Raw genomic sequence first — 25,510 nt, forward strand, 5'->3', positions numbered from 1 at the left:
AAAACTTGTGAGCACACAACGAATGTAATATATTTTTGTGGTTAAAGTAAGTTTGATTAAAGTACTTAAAAATCGATATAACTGGTTTCATTAAGAATGTTATTTACAGTTGCAATCCATAAGTAAGTGATACTTTTCGACTAAACCTGGGGGGGGGGGCGCCGAATTGTGTGTTTGCCCCGGGTGACAGAAACCCTAGTTGCGGGCCTGCCGAGGCTATACGAAACTTGGAGTTCTCTCTTGATCTACTGGCAGGCCCGTATCCACGGGGGTCTAGAGGGCCGGGGTTCCCTAAATTTTTACTGACCTTAGTAGAATTTTCACGGTAGGCTTGCAAATGAACTATAATATGATTGGATCGGACCCCCTAACTTCTACCGCTCCCCCTACTTTTTGGGGCTGGCTACGGCCTGTTTAGTGGGTAGCAAATGTTGTTTTAGTGCTTGCAGTCCCGAGTTCGATTCCCAGTCAGAGAGGACAAATATTTAATGTCACAATCATTTATTTTGATTAATCTTTCGTTTCCTTTAGCCTAAAGGATGTATTTGTGAGACATTAAACTAGAAAGGAAAGATATGAAACGTTTACAGTTTAAGGTGGAATCCGAACCACCGTAATAGTACGAAGTCTTCAAGGTTATCTCACCAGGAATTGAACCCCGGACCCTGTGCACCAAAGGCACGCTCGCTAGCCAGTAGACCAGACAGGTGGAATAATAATAATAATAATAATAATAATAATAATAATAATAATAATAATAATAATAATAATAATAGAACTGTTTGATTTTCCTGTATTCCTTTATAAATATTTTGCGATACAAGTGTACCTGCTACATAATATTACGATTTATCGTATATCTTTTCGTTCATGAGATAAAAAGCAAGAAGTTATGTATGTATGTAATAATTAGAAATGTTAAACTAAAATATAATTCAATCCTTTAAAAGCTTCTTTCCCATTATTACCTTTTGTAGAAAAAGATTATTTTATTTAATTTCATATCCACTTATGTGTTTCATGTAATACAATTCCAGCCGAAAATGAAAGTTTAAAAAGTATCTTCATTATAAGCAAATATAATTGAAAAGCTTAAAATTATAAAATAAAATCATTATTAAACACGTCATTCCGAATATTGTGAAGACACGATTTGTAATTTAACGTATCTCTCGTTCGATAGTTACCAACTCTTTGCCACGTGATCGAACTTCCTTACGCGTGTTTCATTGCTCTCGTTCGAAGCACTGACGAAACAACGCTTAACAGCTCAAACAGACGAGAAATCTCGAACATCTGAAATATGTTTATACCTGGTCTATGGAATAAAGATCGCTACGTTTGATGGCCGAGCTCGGACAGGGACCAAATTTGTATGCCGATAACATCTGAGTTCGATTTACCGACTGTGTTTCCCTTGTATAAGTTTTTAAATGTTTAGATGAAGTATATATCCTATTTCGTTATGCAACCGGAAATGCTCTGGAGATAGCACGTGAAGGATAACATCTAGGGAATCTTCGTAAATTACATTTTAGAGTGTGAAAGTACGATAGACTTAAATAAAGAATGTGAGAAGATAACAAAAAATGGAAAATAATACGCACAAAATATATTATTGCTTTTATGAAATACACAAAAAGGTTATTTTGTAGGCAAAATGAAAAATGGATCTAAGAATATAAAAATTTAAACATCGTTTCAAATAGAAATAGTATTTCATAATAGATTATTGTTAAGCATTAAATTTGACGAAGCAGGCAGCCAGCTGTCTAATCAGATGATATGCAGTTAATTTGTTAATTTATTAGAGCTAATATCCCTTTCAGCTCCGAAACCATGCGAGATCGAATTTATTGCTTAAAGTACAATTCGAACCACTGCTTGAGCTCGTATCTTAGGCCAGCACCCCCATCCAAAATCGAACTCTGAGCCACATTTACACTCAGAAAATACATGCATTTGCCACTTTATCATGAGTTTTACATACTAAAAAGTATAGGCTACGTACAATTCTGATATAGGCTACGCATAATCACTTGCTTTTTTATTTAAAGCATAATTTACTTTTTAAAATTTTAATATTCTTGCATGACATCGATGTCTAACTCGAATATTTCGTTTGAGAAAAGTCGTGACCTTTTAATCGATTTGTGGTCCGATTCCATTAATCTGATGTTTTCTGCTAAATTAACTATGAACAGAATTTCGACTTCGATCTGTTGTTGATCAAATACGATTAATCTTCTTTCTATAGAATTGAAAGTGCTTCTGTCTTCGGAATTCTACTTTACCTGGTCTGTTAGTGTAGTCGTTTGCTTCAGTTAGGTCACGTAAAGTACTGTATCATTAGTATCAGAATGTGTTTTCCAAGTACAGAGAAAAAAACATGTTCTTGATTATAATTACACCACTTACCCTTTTCGAAAGGAGAAATAAATTAGGAATATTTGGCGACTGATTCAACTTTTAAATATAAAATACAGAATATTAGCATGCGAAACAACTTTTATTTCGATTATTATAAAAGATCATTGATATAATACAAAACTTGGCTTTATTAAATAACATGGATTTTTCTTTTTTTTTTTTTTTACATTTTCAGAATTTTTGATCTTAAAACGTTGTCGGTAACATGATAGTATATTATATACAGAGTAATTGTAAAATTACGTTAAGCATGCTATTTGGGATTACGTTACATAACATGTTACAAATTTAATGAATACAACATAAATATATCTATATACAGGTAAGCTTTTATTTATAACTTAGTATAAAATTCCTGCCAATAGTCTTGGTAATGAAACATAGCGTAAGGTTGTAAGATTAGTTGTACGTTCAACTTTGTCCTCCAAGCATAGCTGCAGTCATTGTTTCAGTTGGGTTGATACCGTGCTGTTGTAGATCTAGTTGGTTTGTCACTTTGTTCTTGTTCTTGTTTTTGTTCTTGCTGTTACTCATAACTTGAGCTTCAGAGAAGTCGAATAACTGTAAAACAGAGACAACAAAATTACCATTAATAAACGAGTTAACTAAAATAATTCTTATATTAATGGGAATAATTCACTGAAAAACTCCGCACTAAATTCTTTTAAAAACCATACACGCCTATGGCATGGGAGTCCTGAGTTCGACTCCCGGCGGGAGTTCATGTGGTTCAGATTCCACGTTAATCAGTAGGTGTCGTCTCATATAGCTTCGCTGCTGAAAGGGACGTTAAAGCCAAAATCAACTCAACTCTTTTAAAATCCAATATACCTGATCTTGTGAAAGGTGTTCGACTTTATTTTTCCTGACGAAAACACTGAATTTATGAGAGAAACCAGTGTAACGTCCCACGTTATGCCCTTTAGGCTAAGAGAGTCAGTGATTAAATGAAGTGAATGATGGAAGAATTTTTGATGGAATGAGAAAGTGGGAGGAAACGGGAGTACCCTGAGAAAACTCACGGACACAATGCTGTCCACTACAAACATACGTGGTCTAGGATCGAACCGGGGACCTTACACACCAGAGATAAGCATCCTACCACTGACCCACCCTGCTTACGAATTCATGAGATGTGTCCTAGGAAATCTTCATGCACATGATTAATTATTCATACCCACAGACAGTGATTAAGTGATTGATACATGTCAAATTTGCTTCGATATGATTAAACGCTGACTAGAATTATGTCAAATTTTGAATTTTGTATCAAATTACACCCAATGTGATTGGATCACAGTGGATACATCACTGTCGAGAAAAAAAAGGTCCCCCCAAAAGCTTAAGTACCGTATTGTTGGCATTTGCTTTGACTTTTATGGGATTGTTCATCACAAGCTCAAAACATTATTAAATGGATGTTCTTCGTGACTCATAACATTGTGCGACGGAAACGGCAATACTCATGAGGAACGAAAAAAATAGCAGACAACTATAACACACTCTAGGCATTAATTCAGGTTAGTCTGACAAAACACATTACTCCGGTTCATCAGACACATCTGATTTACTATATATTTTCAGGCTATAAATGTCACTGCAAGGGATCCAATTTGAATTTTAAGAGAGCACTATGTAGAACGTGAGTGTGGTGCATCTATCCTCCATTCTTCGAAGAGGCCTTCAACAACGGGACGATGGAAGAGGGCAATTCCTGTGAGACTACTTTGAAGAGGATATTGTTTCAGATCTATAAAGGACCAGGGTCAGATCGGTCAAAAGTGGGATATGTTCTGAACTGATCGGGTACTATTAATTTACTAAAGAAAATTTCCGATATAACTTTGGGGTAAATTTACATGGAAACTGAAAACTACAACTCCGACATAAAGTAAATAAGACGTGTATTTACTAATACATCATATCCACGTAACCCTATGGAGATAGGAATATTAACCCTTCATTTTCGTTCGGTGATTCAAATGGAAAACACTCAGAATTCAGGCACCTCTAGTGGTAAGCATGAGCAAAAGGAACTTTTTTTAAAAAAAAAAAAAAAAAAAAAAACTCATGCCTATTATATGATGACAAAACTATATATCTATAAATCCATGTCATCGAAAATTTAGGAGAAAATTATTCAAGTTCCGTACCGTGTATTATCGGAACGTTCCATTTTCAATATTTTATCTTCAATTGGATTCCGTTATTTGCGGTTTACTAAAACGTCTATTATCAAGAACTTCTTACTCTTGACCTCAGTTTACTGAACTTGTTTCTTCATGAAAATAACGGCACGTTATTGAAACTATGTTGAGAAATCTTTAAAGTTACGATTTACGTAATAACGATTGTACGTGAACCCTTCCAAGGAGTTTAACAAACGACTACGCCCGTGTAAATTTTGGAACTTAAACTTCAGTATATTTCTAACATTTTATTTAAATAATGGGTGAATCGGAATTTATCTGAATAAATATAAAGTATTGCTATGCACCCTCCTATACGATGCTCTGTAGCGTTGTCATGCAATAGTAGAAAATATTGTTATGTAAGAAATATGTTTTGATGGTATCCAATCTTGGAACGGGTAAGTTCAAACTCTTTGACATTACTACAGTCCAGGAAAGCCTATAATATACTAAATGGTGCACTTTTAACTATCTGATGTATACACAGCGTATCAGCGGTATTACTGGCTTTTAATCCAGCTATCTAACTTTATCATAATTGACTCAGGACAAACACTATTTTCTATGTTCGTCGCTGATCCAATCCGGGACCATGCACAACAGAAAACTCGAGCGCTATTCATTCAGAATGGCAGGATGATTTCATATGGCTGAAGAATAACAGTTTTTAAATATTTAGATCTACTTTTGTGGAATTTAATATACATGTTACAAATTGATAATATTGTGTTACTATTCTAGAATTATTATCACATCATACATCCTAACGTTGTTGAGGTTATTTAAGTGATTTACGTCATTGGTTAATTCACTCATATTATTTATTACTGTGAAATTTTTCAACATTTCAATTACGCATATCCTCAAAATATTTCAAGTATAAAGTATTTTTTTAAAAAGAATTGTGCCATGAACAGTCAGTTACATGGTATTCTCTTCCAGAGTTTTGTTATGTGACATGTTGAAATTGTATCCTCAGGGGAATTTCTTAAATAAACATTACTAAATATCTAAGGGTTTATTTAAGCAAGGAGTACCTATTAGAAGCTAGGAGAATGTTACATGTAAATGCTAAAATGATTGTTTCTCACATCAATTTAAACAGAAAGAAATAGCACTCTTTATTGGACTGGAACTTATTATATACTTCCCGTACTATTTCACTTCCTTCAGTAATTAAATATACCCTTTTTTGTACTACAAAATAATAGTAAAAAGTGCTTGAATCCCACATCAGACTCAAGTCAAATTATACTACTGTAGATCACCATCTGTATATAATACAGGGTTATTATAAATGATGGACCCATCTTTAAAAATTCGTAGTAATTAAAGTACAAATCCAAAATGAACAATCTTTATACCAATGAAAAGAGGAAGGTTGAAAGTTTCGGTGGACAATGATGGTTCCCGAAGCAGCCGGTAGAGTTCGCGCGGCAGTAGGCCGCCATTCGCGCTGGATAGGTCGCAGGGGAAATGAAGACTTGGCTCTACACTTCTGGCCACCGAGATCTCACCCCATGTGTCTACTTCTTATGGGACTATCTTAAGGAAGCTGTTTACGTCCCACCTCTATCAATAACTCTGGACAATCTGCGGAACCGTATCACAGCTGCCGTGCACTCAGTAACAGTAGATACACTTGCTCGTGTGTGGGACGTGTTCAGCTACCGCATAGATGTTTGCCATGCAGCAAACGGTGGACACATGGAACATTTATAATGTATTGCAAAAAACTTTGAAACTTCCACTTTCCATTGGTATAAAGATTGTTCATTTCGGATTAGTACTTTATTAAATACACATCTTTAAAAATGGGTCCATAATTTATAATAACCCTGTATTTAATCTGTTTCTGATTTATAGTACATGAGTAAAATCAATTTTAGCTGGCCGAGGTTTTAACTGGAAGCTAGAAACTTTGGCATTTAAAAGTGGATGGCTTGAATATTAAAAAAAAAACAACAAAAAAAAAAAACAAAAAGCTTCTATAATTTATAGGCATGAATGTGTTATGAGAAACAAAAATCAAAAGTTGGTGTTTTATCGCATTAATTAAACAGATAATTAAATATCTGTTGAAACTTTTAGGAAACAATTTGCATCAACAAACTAATTGAGATATTATCTTTAGTCATGTTGGATATGTACGAATATCGCTAACATGCAAATATCTTGTGAGAGAGATTCTTAATTTTACTGTTTTTGTTAATAATAAAACATAATTTAGCTTTCTGATAAAAATTTGGATTCTTCTGTTAGAACTTTGTCGGAAGCTTAACGGGATCTGAACATATTTTTTAAATAACTAAACAGAATATTCTGTGATACTTACTTGAATGATAAGGAATAAAGCGAGTACTGTGACAAGTTTCCAACTGACGGCCATCTTTATTGTAATCTGTGTAAAAATACAATAATAATAATAAAATAAGATGGTGAAAATTATATTTTGTTTACTATAGTTTTTGAAAGAAAAAAAATATAAAATCATATTTAATAGCATTCTGTTGGTCATTTAATAGTAGAAGAGGATCTGATAACTTTTACAATCTTTATGCTTGTACAGTTTGAAAAAGTTCCAATCAATTCTATTGACAGTTATACTTTGTGGATTTTGTTTTAGATATCCAGGATTAAAATAAATAAATCCTGTGTATTCTTAATTTTGTTTCTTCTTATATATATCATAAAGCCTTTTCTAACTGACCTCTTGTTCAAAGGATAATAATTCCGTATTTTATAACCACGTTGTACGACGATATAATTAAAAACAAGAATTTTAAGAATGATCAAGAAAGTGGATAAAAAAAATTGCGATCTTGGCCAAGAATTTTAGGAATGATCCAAAAAATGCAGGCCAATAATTAGTTTTTGGATTAGGGGCTACAAAATTTTTGAACGGACCCAAAATCGAGTTTTCGTATTTTCTACGGAATGAGCACATCATACTGGGTTAAGTGATAGTTTGGGTTTGGCTATATTGTATGTAGTTCTCCAGATACAAGACGTACAAGAAAATTTTTGATTGAAGTATTTTGGTTCTTGAATCAGAAGCTACAAAATTGTTGAATGGTTCCTAATTAGAGTTTGCGTATTTTCTACGGAATAAGCATATCGCACTGGATTAAGTGATAGTTTGGGTCTGGCTACACTGTGTGTAGTTCTCCAGACATAAGACGCACAATAAAATGTTTGCTTGAAATATATTGGATCTATTAATCCAAAAAGATAATGGAGGCCTTCAAATGGAGAATCGTCCACACGGTAACGAATTTAGAACAACTATTACCCATCAGCCAAAAGGTTTAGGAGGGGAGCTGAAGATCAATATAAATTTATTTTTAAGAACACTTCAAGTAGAAATTATTTACAACAAAAACTTTCATATTTACAAAGAGCATGTTTTATATCCTGATGAATATTAATTGAAAGAGTCAGTGATTATTCACTGTTATTGGAAGACAAATTGCATTTAAGAAGGAATTTTAAATTATCATCTTGTAGTTTTACAAAGCAAAATGAAGTTTTTTTCTGCTTCAGAAACTAGTTTACATAAAGTTTCATGAAACTAAAGTACAAATATGGGAATATACTTTCATAATTTAATTTTTGTTACTCATGTATCTAAAACACGAATTTTTACTTCCCCTCCATTTATTTCGTGATTCCTAAGTTACTAACTTTATTTGAACTGTGTTTCACAACATTATTTAATGTCATTATCATATTTCTGCATACATTGAACTAAAGAACACAAATTGCTCACCTACCTGTTTCCGCCTAATGAAGAAATCACCGAGTGGGACGTCTGTTTTTTAAACACCTTTGGTTTTTAAACAGAGGCTATATATGGCAGATGAGAAGTTTACGTTAGGTTAGTTTGTTGATAGCTAACTGTGTCACAGATACTTGAAAACCTCAAAGAAACTGGTTTTTGTGCTTCGGACAGAACTGCACATTCTGTTTGCTTACTCAATTGAGGACAACGAAAACTTGAAACAAAAATGATACGGTTGAAAGGCATTTCTTTTGTGATAAATGGCAACGAAAATGGAATGAAGTCCAGAATTCCTGCCTTGAAAAATGATTACATGTAAATTACTATTATCTTGTCGGTCTCTTCGAAGCAGTATTGCGAGAACTGTCAATTTTAAATTTACTTATGAAATACTGATTGGTTTCCGGGTCTTCCCTTCAAGGAGGATGTATACATTTTTTCGAAGTCTTTTTGAAGGCTATACACGTTTCCTTGACGAATTTTTTCTTTCTTGAAGCAAGGCAATCAAACCAAATGTCAATACAGCAAAACACTAATTGATGGGTATTACTTCCTTCATTTGTCCTTATAAGAAATCAAGGAAATTAAAATTGGAACACACATATAACAGAGAAAGAAAACATTTTTAGTTTTCAGACTGATGTAACTCTTTTATGTAGATAGGCAACGGAAGTTGTATTAGTTTCATTTATATTATGTGAAGATTTAAGTGTTAAAAGACTTGGGAATTAATTTGCTGTTCCGTTATAAGTGAACTACAAGAAATGAAGGAAGTAATTGGATCAATGTACTGCCAGTAGGTCGCTTGATATTAGAAACTAGTAACGTAAGACTTTAACGTGTTGCATCTGGCTGGCATAGTCAATTCTACCACACCCCATGACGAAGGTAACTTATCTTTGCGTACAGATTAAGAATAGAGAAGCTACCATGTAATGCCTATAAATATGATGTTTTGAAAGAAAATCCCTTCTAATGTTTTCAGAGTTTGTATAACCGACGCATTTAGAATTCATCACTTCTCGCTTTTATTTGTAAATTAACAATAACGGTGCATGACTGTGCCCTTATTCTGACATGGCGTAAAACCAATTGCTTAAAAAAATCCTATCCTATTATTAGTTATCCTCTCCATCTTTAGAGGTCGCGGTGTCTCAGTAGTTGCCTTCCCCTCTAGTCTAGTGGCTAGCGTGTGCGCCTTTGATGTACGGGGTCCTGGGTTCGATTGCCGGTGGGAGGGTCTTTGGAATTTTAACTGTCCTCGATGTTTCTGTGTTCGTGTCCCTGTCGTTCTAGCTTAATAGGTAAACGAGTTAAGCTAGTAAAACAAATAAAACCTAGTAATAACTAGTTGAAGCAAGTTAATGAAGCACTTTCGGTGAACCAGTTAACTTAAATAAGTGGTAGAGAATTCATCTCTGGTGCTTGGGGTCCTTGGTTAGATCCCAGTTTGTGCCAAGTAAGCTTTGTGGTGGACAAACATTACAGTACTAAAAATTACTTGTACTAAAAATTTACATTTATTTCCTTTAATTTACTACTACTACTACTACTACAAAAATTTACTTTAATTTACATATTATATCCACAGCTCGTTTAAATAACAATGGTCTAGTAAACAAACAGTCTTTTCTCACGCAATGTAATTGTTTTTAACCCTTATACAGGTACGTGAAATTGACCATATTTTCTTGAATCATGCATGTGCTCGTAGCCGCATAGGGTCAGCTGTTTATTAATGTAGAAGAATTCTTTAGGTGAAAGGATAAGGCTGTCATCTAATATGTAATTTATCGTCATCGATACCAGGGGCAGGTGTGGGGTCATTGAATTTTGGTAAAATATTGTGGAGACTGTATATTTTCAATTGTGCAATTCACCTCCTCTTCCCGTACCTTAATAACGGGCGACAAAACTATAAAATTGAAGGGCCCTCTGCAATAAGGAAAATGAAAAATGCAGATTTGAGTTAGAAAACTTATAAACTTAAAAGTGCAAAGTGCAAGATGCAGATGAATTGTGTTTTCTCACAACAGACGCTTCGTATGCGCACTAGAGGCAACGGAAAGGAAAGCAAGTCAACACGCCTTCTTTATCTATGTTTTACGAGGAATCGAGATAACTCGACTTACCTTGTTATTGCAGAGGGCCTTTAATTATATAGCTTATGGCACACATGACATATAAGGAAAATAAATAAAAAGTAAATGTTATTGTTACTTACATAAGAAATTGTAGATAATCTTCGGAAATATTTAACCTATGGGATATCTCTCTTCAATGTACAGCAGTAGTCGTCCAGCATTCAGGGACTTCATTTGTCTTAGTACCTCTTTTCCGTTGTATAAATTTACTGATGAAACTGCTTGTCATATCCATCTTTTATTGAGCCAAGATTTTTTGGAAAAAATTTAAGTGAGAATGTAAGTTTTACTTTTCAAAGACATATTGTATCCCATAGCTTGGTATGAATTCACAAGGTTGCTCACTATTTTCTGGTAGTTGTCTGCTTTATGTTTTCCAAGAAAGCTATGACAGATACCTACGAAGGCCTTACACGTTTTGTATTCCAGAGGATTGCACAGTTCTGCAAAATTGTCATCATTCAATAATGATGTGATAATCCATCATCCAATAAATATTAATTCTTTCTGTTTTGTATCGCTAACTTCGGAATACATGACTGCAAGAGAATTTTTATCAAGAGCTTATACAAAATTCTTCATAATGCTCGATTTGATACGTGACGTGGTAAGTACACTTGTACGGGATTCACTTATGGGGTGTGAGATTTTTGGTCCCAGGAGTAAGAGTTTCATGTTTAGACTACTGCTTCTTAACGTAGGTAACCTTCCTATCTCTACTTTCTCATTCATATAAGAAACGGCTGAATTTGACATATCCAAATTGCAAACCAAGCAGTAAAACTATAACTTTTAATTCATAGAGAGAGAGAGAGAGAAAAGTTGTTACACACGAAACTATTCCTGGCGTTACCATGCAGTCGTTCGTTTCTTTTCTCTCCCTCTCTTTCTAGTTTTTCTTGTTTTCTTTTCTATTCCCTTCTTATACATGTGTATGAACATATACATTATACACAATCACTTAAGTATGTGCATCATTTTATCTATAGATAGTGAATCATCGGAATGTATTTTATGTTATATATAATCAAGATTGATGTCTTTGTTTCTCCTTGTATAGTTTGACATGTCTTTAGCATTGTCTGTTGTTTGTTTTAGTGTTTATTTTATATGTAATAAGTTTCATTTTCATTTTTCATGTTTTATTTTCTGTATTGTTCTGTATGCCGGTAACTCTTTAACATGTCTAACTGTATATCATTTTTATTCTCGTCAAAAAAAAAAAAAAAAAAAATGAGTTCCGACTGTAAAAGAAAAGTGTAAATGGTTGAGTGGAAGAAAAGGTTATGCCTTAACTCCGCCATTTTAAATAATAAATAAATAAATATGCACATGTCGGAGTCAGAGTTATCAATTAAGATCTCGAAATCTGGACACTTTGGTTCAAGATACTCGTCACTATGCAATACAGCCATCATTTAAAATGGCCAATTATGATATGTAACAATATGTTTACTTGTAGAAGTGATTCCTTTTGTGTTTGTTACACAAATGTAGCAAGCACTGGAATGGTTCTTTTTGTTCCTCCAGATCAAGGGAATATGTTGTGTACTATTTTTCCATCTTTAAGAAGCCGCACACAACATATATTCGTAGTCAAGCTTTACCAAAGTCACCAGTCCGAGTGAAGCTTAACACTTCTTCACAAATTGTATAAAATTCCACCTTTCAGATTTAAAGGTTAGCGAGAAATTTCCCAGATGATTCAAATACTATCTTGGCATTATGCAAGTGTTTCACAACACGATAAACAAAGCAAAAAAGATAATCCACTTACACAGACACAAAAACTGACAAGCTCATTATACGATCAACCTTGGCTACCTGCTAAACACATCTAATTTTGATCTACTTTTATACTGTTTCAAGCGTACACGCATACACAAAAAAGAAAGTTTCCACTTTTTTTTTTTTTTTTTTTTTTTTTTTTTTTTTTTTTACTGTATAACAAGGACACATTCTGCAAATTGAATACCCATATGACATGTGTGTCTCATAACCTCTCTAAGTTTGTAATTTTGTCGCCCGTTGTTAAGGTGAAGTAAGAAGGAGGAATTTTACATTTGAAATTATACAATTTCCGCAACACTTTACCAAAATTCAATGATCCCACCTTCATATGGCATCGATGATGACAAGCTTCATGCCAGATGAAAGCTTTATCCTTCCACAATAATCTGGCACATAAATCATCCTTCTATGTTAAAACAAATTGTGGACGTATACCGCTCCAAACCTCTATATGTTTGAAGAAAATGCGGTCCATTTATCGTATAAGGGTGATAAAATGACTGTCACAACAAAACCTGGATTAATGGAATGATTCTGATTAGATTTTTGAATTCAGGAGGACGAACTGACCAGGCTCGGTATTCTCTTCTTTCGTTAAGAAAAGCATATTGATCAGTGCAGTTAGTTCTTACGTAATCATTTAAAAATAAGTCTTTTATCAAGTACTCAGCAGGTTTAATGTCAGGAATGATTGATCAGGTTAGTGCGAATGAAACGTATGCTTTGACGTCTGATAGGTAAATAACATTAGCAACACATCACAAGAATGGGATAAAGTCACGTGTCTAACGTCATAATCCCTGTATACGTCCAGGAAACATGCTGAGGCACCAAGAAGCAATGGCTTGTTAATCTGATGTCAGAATTTGATCATTTCTAGAAAAGTGATTGCTGTGCTCAAAAGCTTTAAGCACCCAGCTGTCAGTGTTTTCAACCCACTACAAAATTATTTTATCCGATGTATGCCTTTGCGTTCAACAAATCTGCGCGAAACTTGATATGAACATTATTCGATACCTTACGGACATCATTTTCTTCAATTGACACTGAGTTAGTTTGTAGGGTATTTGGTATCTCCTAATGATAATACACGTATGTGAAGTACATGATGAATTGTACCAAACTGTTGTTTTTGTATCAGTTCGAACGTGCAAATTTCAATCAAATTTCAGTTACTGATTCACACAACTGTCACTCAACGTCCTACATTTGAAAGATACTGTGCATGGGGTTTGGTTTACAGTTTCACCGAACTGTCTTTCAACCAGTGGTACAGTTATTGGCGTGTCTAGCTCGGGCCGGGGGGATAGCCCCCAGTTTTCTGTTTGCGAAAACAATTTAAGCTATTATTTATATGTTTATTAAAGTTTATAGTAAACTGAAAATATACCTATCATAGGCTGAGTTGTGGCTGCCCCCCAGTTTTTACCTTCTAGATCCGTCACTGGGTACAATTACAGGTAAGCAACTCCTAACAAGCGACTGGAATTGGCGACAATGTTAATAAATGAAGAACAAGTGAATAATCTACATTTTCTATTCTATTGTTATAGGGGAAGGCAGAACTGGGTGCTGCAAAGAGGCTTGTCTCCACACTAATGCATGGTAATGAGAACGCTGTATGTGAAAGTAAACGGTTGGCCACGTACTTGCATCTCAAGATCACGTTCATATGCCTGGATGATGGGCATGTTACCAATACTTGTCATATCAAGTAAATCTTTGCTGTGCCTTTGGTTAAAGCTTGTCCAGCCTCCGTTGACGTCTCCTTCATTTTTAAGCAGTAGAAAAATATGCTTTGTCTCTTGCAGTAGCTTCTGCAATTGAACTGTTCTCTGATTTCTTTAACAACTCCTTCCCTGAGTTTTCTGTTGACTTTGGGTAAGATGTTCCGTTCACTGTTCCGGCGGGAAAGAACTCTTCCTTGACTTTTTATACTTGAAGGCTTAACCTTTTTATGGTTTCAATTCTCTAGTCACCATTATATCGTTTTCCGGATCACGTTGCCAAACTGCCATTTGTGTAGCATTGTAGGTGTTTTTTCTGTCCAGCCTGTCATTTATGTCTACATTGTCGCATATATATACAATGTGTAAACCTCCACTTACGAAATTAGGAGAAATCACGGCTCCTGTTTCATTATCTATGGTTTGCACCGTTTTGTCTGCAATTGCAACGTCGACCTACAACAGCCCGTGATAATTGATTGTGCAACAAAGACTAGAGATGCAAGGGCTCGAAAAAAAACGGCTTTTTTGAAAAAAAATCGGGTTTTTCTGCTTCGCTTTTTTGCTTGGGAAATTTTGGGCTTTTTTTGAAAATTCTGCTTTAAATTGATAAACCAGATTTTGTTTCGCTTCTCTACAACACAAAAAGTCATTTAATTAGTGGTTGATGCCGATAATAATATAAAACCCCGAAAATAAACCATGAATTTTGAAAAGATATTTCCAACAGTTTTACTTCTCAACATATTTACATTATAAATTCCAAAGTATTAACCAATGTATATAATAAGATTTTTTTAACCTCCTGCATACAAAAGTAAGCAGGGTTGGCAAGAGCCATGGTTGTTTTTGAAAATGCCAAAAACCCGTTTTTGGGGGGGAGTTTAAACTAGGCTTTTTTGGTTTAAACCAGGTTTTTTTGGGTTTAGATATTTTGTTTTATGTATTTATATTACATATTGACAGAAATAAGTTTGTTTCGCCTTGGTGTTATTATGCAACAACGGGGTTATGCTGGAAGAGGTCACATAAGCTTAAAGAAGTCCGGTCAGTAAATTTCTTAAATTGAGAAACTCCCGCCCTAGCCATCGGGAAAATCCCGTCATTACTCTAAATGTAAAACAATAACGGAAAAATCCTGTTATTGCTTTGCATGTAAAATTTAAACTTCAACGTATCATAATATGTACGCTAAAACTGAGGTATTAAATTACAAATTTAGTACGCACGCATCATTGAAAGTACAATCCAAGCTAATGTTGGAAGCTACGTAGGCAATCGATAAATTTTGTCAATTTATATCAGTATATTTAAGCAACCTTGGCTTCTTTATAAAACAACAGGCATTCAGGCATGCAGAAATATACAATTTAGTTTCGTTTCGTATGTTCAGGCTTAACATCCTTACGTAATACCGAGGTTATCAAGAAGAAGACTTTCGCTTAAAGTGACATCCGAACCGCTACTTTGTTTACGCATGAAAGAAGGGTTGTGGTTCGACCGAGAATTGAACATGGGACACCTTGATTAAAAGGTGAAAAGGAAATAAAACTAATGCAGATGGTTTGATGTATGGAAACGTCACCATGAAGTTCACACGATTCGCATTTTTCGTACCTTTTATTTTTTTTTTTCGGTTTAAACCAGTTGTTTATTTTTTAGAAAAGAAGAAAAACAGCTGGTGTAAACCAGCCAACTCTAAAAGTAAATACTTCTTTTAGAAAAATACTCAAATAAGTAGCAAAATTCTATGTAGTATTTTTACTTCAAAATATTCCATACCCTCTTTTTGGAACAAAATAAAATTAAAATAAAACATAAGAAAAATACTTAGATTTATATGATACACTTAAAGGCTGCACACCTAGAGCTTTTGGTTTTGTATATTCTTGAAATTCTACAGTTTTATATAAGCACCATCACGGTTTATTCAGTCCTCAAGTTTTCTGTATTTTTAACAAGAGGGATTGAACATGAAGGGTGTGAGATAAGAACATGGTAACTCATAATTTTATTATTTTAAGAAATTAGAAATTTTCTGCTGCACAATCCATTTTGAAAGTCGGAAAGCTGATTTTTCACATAAGTCTATACATGAGGGATTAAACGAAGTAGTATGCGTTGCTGCCTATCTGATGCTGCGTAACTCAGCAATTGAAAATTTGTTAGTTACCATGTTCTTGGCTCACACCCTTCATATCATTATGGAACTCTCCCCACCCCACCAACACACACAAAAAAGGACTACGGAATATATTTAAGTTAAGATAAATATAACTGCACAACAAACATGATTGACTGGAGCTTTTGCGCTTCTATCGAGAAGTCCGGAATTCAACTCAGCATTCGACCATTCTGACAAAACTTTTCTTCATTCCATCTATGAAGTAGAAATAGTGCGTGTACTGTGAGTTGGCTGACTTCATTTCTTATTGTTTTTAAATCGTTATTATTACTAATTACCAGCAGTGACGGTTTTGCGAGGGTTAGGGGGGCGGTCTTTCTGACTGAAACCTGTTCCCCAAAATTACGGAATGTCTAAAACAAACGAAATATCTATTAGTTATGCCTTTACTCATAAACTTTAAGCTGCCGTCAAATAAAAATTACGAATGCTTAGAAAAACTAAACATTAGTAAGAAATAAACCCTCCCAAAATACTTTTCTAAATCCGCCACTGATTCTCAGTATAAAATGATCTTCAAGGTTGTATCCGGAAGATTATCGCTAAATATATAAACGAAACGAAATACAGTATTAGTTATGCCTGTACTCATAAACTTCAAGCTCCTCCCAAATAAAATTAGGAGATTTTAGAAAATGAAACAATCAGAGAAAACCATCCCAAAGTACGTTTCTAAATCCGCTACTGATTATTTGTATAAATTAGTATTCAAGGTTGTATCCGGAATATTATTGATAAATCGTTGCACAGCTACAGTATAACAGAAATGTGGAAGTACGGTTAGACGGATATATTGAAAAACGTACGCTTTGACGGATATATAGAAAAACGTAAGTTTAACTTCTGCGTTAGAAGCTAGAGTACTAAGCTCTTAGAAATGAAACAGACGACAAACTGAAATGATATCGAGAAGAAAAAATATCGATAACTCAAAAGTTAAAATAATGTTAAATAGCCTCTAAAATTGCCCTCAAATACTACATTCTTCATGTTAGCTTTAATTCGTAAAACATGTGCTCCATCGATCTTGATGGTGAATTTTAGAGCGAAATATGGCATTTAGATTATGGAATTCTTATCTCAGTATAGAATATACTATAAGAAAGCTATTTAGATAGAAAAATCATGAAAATGAAAAAAGCCAAAATTTCCAAAATTCTCGTTTTTCCCCCCAAAAAGCCGGCTTTTTATGTGAAAAAAACCATCGAATCAAAAAAACCGGCTTTTTTGCATCTCTAACAAAGACACTAGTTCCTTTGGTCGCGTCGGTTGATGCAAGGTGCTTGCAAGTCCGACATGTTTAGGTGCCCAATGTTTGCCACCAGTTACGCTGTAGACAAGATCTTGGGCTACACTTTGAACCCTTCTCTGAGAGTCAGCTTCCTTTCTGTTCAAAGTTATTTCATCATCCTCTGGCTCTTCTTCCAAATTTCAAAGCACCAAACATCAAGCGAATGAACATGAATAGATTCTGCGGAACACAGTCTATCATTTCATTTTAACTGTCAAGGAGACCATTTTATGTGGGGTGTGCCAGAATGCAAAACGGATTAATTCCAAGAAACTGTCATCATGACACTGATATGCAGGGATTGCGTAAGACTCTTCTTCCTCCTCCGAAATGACATCTGAAATGAGTACTTGTTCAAATTTCCTAGGAACAAGCAACACATCTCGGTTGGCACTGCAAAGAAGTCATAACAATCGTGTACATAGATTTGAAGCTTCTCTTTGAATCTGGATCTTCTGTTCTTATATGATTTTACCTTAACATCTGCTTTTACAGCTAAGTCACAATACCTGTTCCACAATTTAGTTGAACAACGTGTTCCTTGCTTATTGATTCTGTGATTACTCTGATCCCACTGATTAACAATTCCATACAATACCTATTTCAGCTGAATTTTGTTTACTTCTTGATGGATTTCGCTGAAACTATTTGAAGCAGTTTTAATGATATTTTCGTTCTTCTTCGATAAATCTACAGTCCGGCTACTCGTGCATGAACTTGTATATCATATTGGGACAAATTCAGTATATGGTTACTCATATTGAATTCAATTACAGAGCGTAACGTTCCTCTAGCATTAGAATTTTGGCAGAAGATGCAAAGCTTCCAATCGACTCAAAGCTTTTCGGGTAATATGCAACTTTCGAATCCTGAACAGTTGGCTCTCTTTTGTAGACACTGAATCTTAGTCTTGCTTGTGAAGGATGAAAAACATGACTTATGCCACCACAGTACTTTGACTCCTGATCATACCACTGCTTGGATTCGACTGATTGCAGGTATGTTGTCCGTGTTCAGCAATTTATTTCTTATCTTGGAAGCTTGACTTAACGTCTCTAGATCCCGTTCGGTACCAAAATTCCCGTTAATCTCTCACTTCTTCTCTGATGACTGTTAAGGCACTCTTCAACATTGGGCTTCTCATTACTTTTGAGGCTGTAAACAGCTTCCATGTTGAAATCTGAATAATGTCGTCTATTCAGAAACTACCATAATGACACCAGCATTTATGAATGAAAAAACTGGAGACTAGTGTTGTGTCGATCATGAACGATTCGATCATTATGAACGAATCATGGCGTGAATCAAATGAATTATGATTCTTGCCAGAAATGAATCGATTCTTCTAATGAATCATTTGTACTTTCCACTGAATTGCTTGCCGTGATCGAAATGAATTGAAAATCACAAAGTGCCATCTTGTGTGAGAGAATTGGTAGGATTCCTTCTGCAAATGCGCTAATGCGCTTGCAGTTCACGGAGCATGGTAAAAGAAAGAAAACCCTACGCGCACTTTTTCTTCCTGCTTTCGTAGATGCGTGCGTTTTTTTCTTATTCTTTTTGCGTGGTAGGGTTGTTTCTTGCGAAGAGAGGAAGCCGCGTTGTTAGAAGCAGATTACTTTCAAAATATACTTTTCTGTTGCTTTCTTCTCGTCGTGAAGTACTGACAGTGTTGCTCAAGTAGATGTAATACGATTTCGTAGTTAGTTTCAACATACTCTTGATGATCACTTATCTATTTTATCAAGATACTGTACGTACATTGGATAAAGCTATTACCATCACTTTCAACTGCACTAGCCAAAAGGGTCAATTTTAAAGTTTCATAACAGCTCAAAGTACTATATTATGTTCAATCTAAATACAATATTTACAAAGAAAAAGTGCACTGTAAACTAATTTGTACTGCACATAATGGATTTCAGAAATGCATATAAATGTATAGAAAGACGAACGTAGATTCTGTCTGGGAAGATAATGCATTGCATTTTTCAGCAGAAACACTTGTCCACATGCAACAGAGCTTAGTGGCAAGGGTGCCGATTCTGGGGGGGCCGGACCCCCTGAATGCTCAAATGTATTTTTATGAATATTCATCATTTGGCATAATTTGAATTAGTCTTAAAATCCTTTAGACCCTTGTCTGCAACCAAACACACCTTAATGCTCCCTCCCCCCCCCCGAAGTTACAGAGAAATCGGCGCCCTTGCTTAGTGGTACCTATTTTTCGCTTTACTACTATTGAAATGGACGTAGAGATACAAATTGTTTTCTGAGCTTTCATGTAAACAAGAGGATGTGGGAGACCCGGGATCGGTTCCCGGCAAGAGCTCATGTGTTTCGGATTCCATATTAATCAGTAGGTCCACGTCTCATATAGCCTCGCTGCTGAATGGGATGTTAAGCTCAAAATCAACTCAACTCAGATTTAACTAACTAATTGTTTTCTCTTAATGATGAACAGTGATGGTTTCAGGGGTAGGCGAGGAGAAAATACCCCGAGGCTAAGAATTATCTCCTGGGGCATTTCTCAGATTGGGTTCAATTGGGGTTACCAGTATTTTCGCAAATATATGTTCATCTCTTGCTTATTGAAGTAGTATTGGCTCAGTGGTAAAGCGTTCACCTCTGGTGGATGGGGTCCCTGATTTTCTCCTATTTAGGTCAAATGGGCTATTTGGTGGACAAACACCATATGCGTGGGTTTTCTCTGAGTTCTCTTGTTTTTGCCCACTTCCTTCATTTCCCCATTTCATTCATTCTCATCATCATTGTTTCCTTTAGTCTAGACAAAGATAACCATGAAACGTAAAAGTTTTTAACATTTCATTTCATTCCTCGTTTACACAAAGTCTCACCGAGGGAAATCTTATAAAATGATCACAATAATATTAAATCCCTTAACTCCCTTTCTTTTCTAGCTCAAAATAATCTAAAAAGATCATTATTTTTTGCCAGTCAAGAATAAAATAGAACATATTTTAGAATGTAATAAGATAAAATAGAAATCTTGCAGTTTAACATTCTACGTTTATGTCCATTAATCTAAGGAACACGAATGATTAAGGCAAGTAAATGATGGAAGAATAGGTGGAATGAGAGTGTGAGAGGAAACGGGAGTACCCCGACAAAACTCACGGAGATCATGATGTACACCACAAACTTATTTAGCAGTGGATCAAACCAGGAACTCCACACACCAGAGGCAACAGCTTTATCAGTGAGCCACGGTGACCTCAGGATAGAATAGAATGGATTGCGAGATAACAATTTAATTAATCATCCGTCTCTTCTTTAGCCTATACTGCAAAACTGAAAGACTTATAACAACAAAAGAAATTCATTAACATGATGTGTACTTTACAAAGTGTATATAACCTGAGAAAATAATACGCACCAGAAATGAATATACCACTACGGACTCATTACATAGTACTTTTTGTATTTAAAACCAAAAACATGAATGTAGCCTATATATTGCACTTTGGGCTCTATATTTCTCCCCGTATTAATATGTACGACAATAAGTTGAAAATAAATTGTTAAAACTGCTCGTATCCCGTGAAAATCTTATGGAGTAGATTTCAAAAAAGTATTTCCTCGAGAACTGAAATTGGCAGAAAAAACGTGGAAATTGCAACAGTTTTAGTTTTTGCCTCAAGCCGAAGCTCAACTTCCTAGCCCACTCGACTATTACCATCATCTAGTGATCTAATATGTCGCCCACTTATGTATTAAAATATAGGGTAAATGTGCCAGTAGTCGGCCATTTAAAGAGGTCTTGAACTTTGTTAAAGTGTAAAACATTCATTTTTTACTAATAACTTTTACTTCATGTGCCATTAGAAAGAGCAGTGTTTAAATTTTACGTTTGTGTAGCTCACATAGGAAATCTTTTATAAATAATTACACAGGTAAAAGGAAATATGAGGAAACCTAATAAAACCAGTACTCAGACTATGAAAACCAAAGGTCAGCCATTACTTTAAAGAAGTACTCAGTCACACTATAGAATTGACTTTTTTAATGGAATTTAAGAGACCAATTCCCCAATTAGCAAATTAAGAGGAAAATATATTAAGCTCAGACTTCCTACAGAGAGAAGCTACGTGGAAAATATATTGTGATACAGGAAAAAAGACTTCTTGTACTTACCATAAACTAAGAAAAATGTGCCTCGGCCTAGACGGGCCTGTTCAAAACTAATGTATATTCCTATTTATATTTATATTAATATATACACTTAGCTATGAGACTAATCCTTTAATAGGAAGTTCATTAAGCATATTCAGAACACACAAGCACTTGTTTAGCAGTTTCTTCGTACGATAATTCACTAAGGCACGTGCATTTTAGGTGGTACCAGTGATTAGGTGGTACCAGTGATCACAAAAATCACATCCATTGTATTTTAAGTGTGTCGTCCTCAATATCACTTTTCAATTCTTCTTCATAGGCCTTACACTTTACACGGCTTTCAACAACTTCTTGCATCTCGTCTTCCCAACTACTAGTGCTAATTGGGATGACAGTCTTTTCCTTTGTTTGACTTATGCAAATTTTCCTTTCTTTTCATTCATTAACACCTGATAATTTCTCCATTCTTGGGACGATATCGCACTTGGAACTTTTTCTCTGAGCACATGTTTGGTAGTTTTGTTTTCGATTGGAGCTGGCCAGAAGAAATGTTAATCAAAAGCACATGATATGAACGTATTTGACGAAGCTTCACTTTGAATTTCTTCTGAGATCATATGGAGTTATTTATGGCACTACCGATTGTAGAAACCGAAGCAGACCTTTCACCTTGCGTCGTTTTAGCACAAGATGCCATAACAGATGTGTTGTCTTCCTGATTTGAGTCAGACGTAACATCTATTTCTGATATCGCAGATATATTTGTAGGCTCTTGAAGGCCAATTGCGGAATTCTGGTATTTTTCAGGACTAAAATTATGGAACATCTCACTAGTAAGTACTGATGTAGCAGATCGATCCTCTTCGGACAGAACAATAGCTCTATGTGTGTTCAGTAGTGTAGAAAACAGACTCTTTGGATACAGTATCCTCAACGCACCTGGTTGCAAAAACATCTGACACTGAGTCTATTCCAGTAGAAGATGTCATTGGACTGGTTGAAAGAAACGCTGAATCACGCGTTCTTAAACTGTTAGACATATTTTCCTGACGGTCAGCAGTCCTCTTAATTTCTTGAAGACCTTCAACATTATTTCCTTTTTCATGAAAATTCGATTTCAAGTATTCGACAATTTTCACAGCTGCCAGGTAGTCCTCTTTTGGTTGGAATGCTTGAAAGTGACTCACTATGACTCTCTGGTTTCTGTAGTCTCTCTTCAAGATAGACTAGCACGCATCTGCGCGTGAATTTACTTATAAACCGCGTTTTTAATTAGGTTGTGATAGAAAGCAAGTAGGTTACCATGAGAAAGTGTAGCTAGGCTATGAGGTACTGAATGAGAAGCGTGAGTTAGAATGTAAATATTTATGATTATTCTGTATTGTTTTCACAATTAGGCGACGCTAGGAACCGGACAGATAATAATAATAATAATAATAATAATAATAATAATAATAATAATAATAATAATAATAATAATAATAATAATAATATAATAGTAAAAATAAATTGCAACCTTGGAAGTAAAAACGTAGCAAAACGCTATACTGTGTGGAGTAATTTAAATCATCAAATCAATCAGATATTGATACATTAGATATTGATTTCCTCATAGTTATGTTATATTAAAAGACTAACCTATGATCAGGGTAAAAAAATATTCATTACCTGTCCCTTAATTTTGGAGAGAAAATTCAGACCAGCCATAAATACTTAATCTTTTTTTCCCTCAATTCCAGGAGAATACAAGAATTCAAATGGTTATAATACCAGGCTTGTTATGCTTGTATGATGCAATTGATGACTTCATAACAGCTATTTTTTTGAAAATCAAATCATTAGAGAAGTCTTCTGCATATTAGTTAAATGTCTCAGTTGTAGAAATGTGCAATTAAATTGAATGAGTGATAGGTGGCAGACTACTGGAGTAAATGTATGCAGTAGTAGTCCGTTGAAAATAATGCGGGGCTGACCACTGGAAAATGAAGTTACGGGTCTTTTATCGTTACTTCTTTGTCTCGAGTATGCTCTCATCTGTAAAGTTGAAAATTCTAATGGGATAACTCAAGTCACCCAAAGGCTGACTAATGGGAAACGTTATAAAAAAATGCAACCTGTAGTCAGCCCCCCTTATTTCTACACAATATCTTGTTTTGGCTCGGTTCAGACGTACAGAAAAGTCTGTTGCGGGCCCGCAACAGACTCGTGCAGGCGTCTCAGCCCAACCACTTCACATAGACATAGATAGAAAACAGCTCATTTTATTTTCAGCTGCAGTTGAATGAAGATGGAAATTGAAAGAAGAAAACGTGCTGTTTTTGTATACTTAGCCAGCAAAATTCTAAGGAAGAAACAGAGACGATACTGGGTTCATCCGTACGTAAGCTCACGACTGCTTAAAGGTGAATTTTCTTCCATGTTTATTGATTTGCGCAATGACGAAGAAAAGACCTTTAATTATTTTCGCATGACCTCACTTCATTTGATGAACTCTTATCGAAAATAAGTGATAAAATTAAAGCAGAAGATATTTTCATTAGACTTGCGATACCACCAATTGAAATGTTGGCTGTTACATTAATGAGTTAATTTTGAGTTTAACGTCCCGTTCAGCAGCGTTGGACCTAACTGATTAACGTGAAATCCGAACCACATGAGCTCCCGACGAGAATCGAACCCGCGCCTCCCACGCCAAAGGCGGGTACGCTAACCGATTAGCCACGGAGGAGCTCTGGCTGTTACATTAAGGCAAGTTAATTATGTTAACTAATTATCGTTTGTAAGAGCACAGAAAGTTAAACATTCGGAGAGCTATTCATAGACATTTTCAGACGTTATTAGCGGTCACTGGCGTAGTTTAACAATTGCGTGACTAATTTCGATTTTTTGACATAGTTGGTGGCTTTAAAATAAAAATGAGACATTTATTTGGGACTTCCTGAATATTCCGCTCAAGAGGGGGCGTTTCAATAATAGTAAAATTTCCCTTTATTTATTCAGGATGTTTTTTCTTTCTTTTCTGTTCTGCTATTATGTTGATGGTTGTTTTGGACTTCAGCGTCCCTTTTGAGCACATAAGCTATATAATACGTGACCTCGACCCAAGAGCGCCCATGTTGTGGTTTTCAATGGGGGAACAAATATAAGCGACTTTTCAAATATAGTTTCATTTTTTGCTACAACTAATGTAAAAATTCTATTGGGTTTTCGATATTCCCAAGTACAATTTCCTCTTAGGGGGGGGCGAATGCCCCACCTTGCCCCCTGATGGGCGCCCTTGCCTCGACCTAAAGTATAATGCAAGGCAACAGATCGGGGCTATACTGGGGATGGCCTAGGATCTCTCAATTAAGTTTGGTGATAGCTGTAACGTTGTCGTGGTCGTATGAGGACGTGCGTCGTCATGCAGGATGATGACGCCCTCCTTCATCGTCTCTGGCGATTTTCTTCTCAAAGCCTCTTTGACTTTGGTTTGAAGGAAGTTGCTGTAGTACGTCGCATTGATTGTGGCTCCATGTGCCAGGAAATCAATACATATCACCCCGTTTTGCCCCAGAATACTCTTAACTCACTTTGTCAGCGGACGCTGAATTTTGTCGGCGGCGGTAAGTCTGGATGCCTCCCTCAATGCTGGAGCACTTTGACTCCGGAGTATAATGATGCACCCACCTCTCATCGCAGGTAATTATCTTTGCAAGGAACCTCTAAACTTTTCTGTGAAATCGCTGCAGATAATGAGACGAGATGTTTTCCATACACTGCTTCTGGTCGAATGTTAGCATTTTTTGGGACCCATCAGGCAGTGATTTTCCGGAAATGCAGATGTTTGTGG

At 35.4% G+C, this 25,510-nt stretch overlaps 1 long non-coding RNA gene across 1 annotated transcript; it reads right to left on the minus strand.

Annotated features, from left to right (window-relative positions):
* Nucleotides 1–2,503: 2,503 nt before the first annotated feature.
* Nucleotides 2,504–7,021, minus strand: LOC145691715 (uncharacterized). Its single transcript, XR_014132510.1, has 2 exons — nt 6,958–7,021; nt 2,504–2,991 (listed from the first exon to the last, which is right to left on the minus strand). It is a non-coding gene; the product is annotated as an uncharacterized LOC145691715 (long non-coding RNA).
* Between the last annotated feature and the right edge of the window lie 18,489 nt (nt 7,022–25,510).

Source organism: Thermobia domestica, chromosome 8, assembly GCF_964235325.1.
Source record: "Thermobia domestica chromosome 8, izTheDome1.hap1.1, whole genome shotgun sequence".
NCBI lineage: Eukaryota > Metazoa > Arthropoda > Insecta > Zygentoma > Lepismatidae > Thermobia > Thermobia domestica.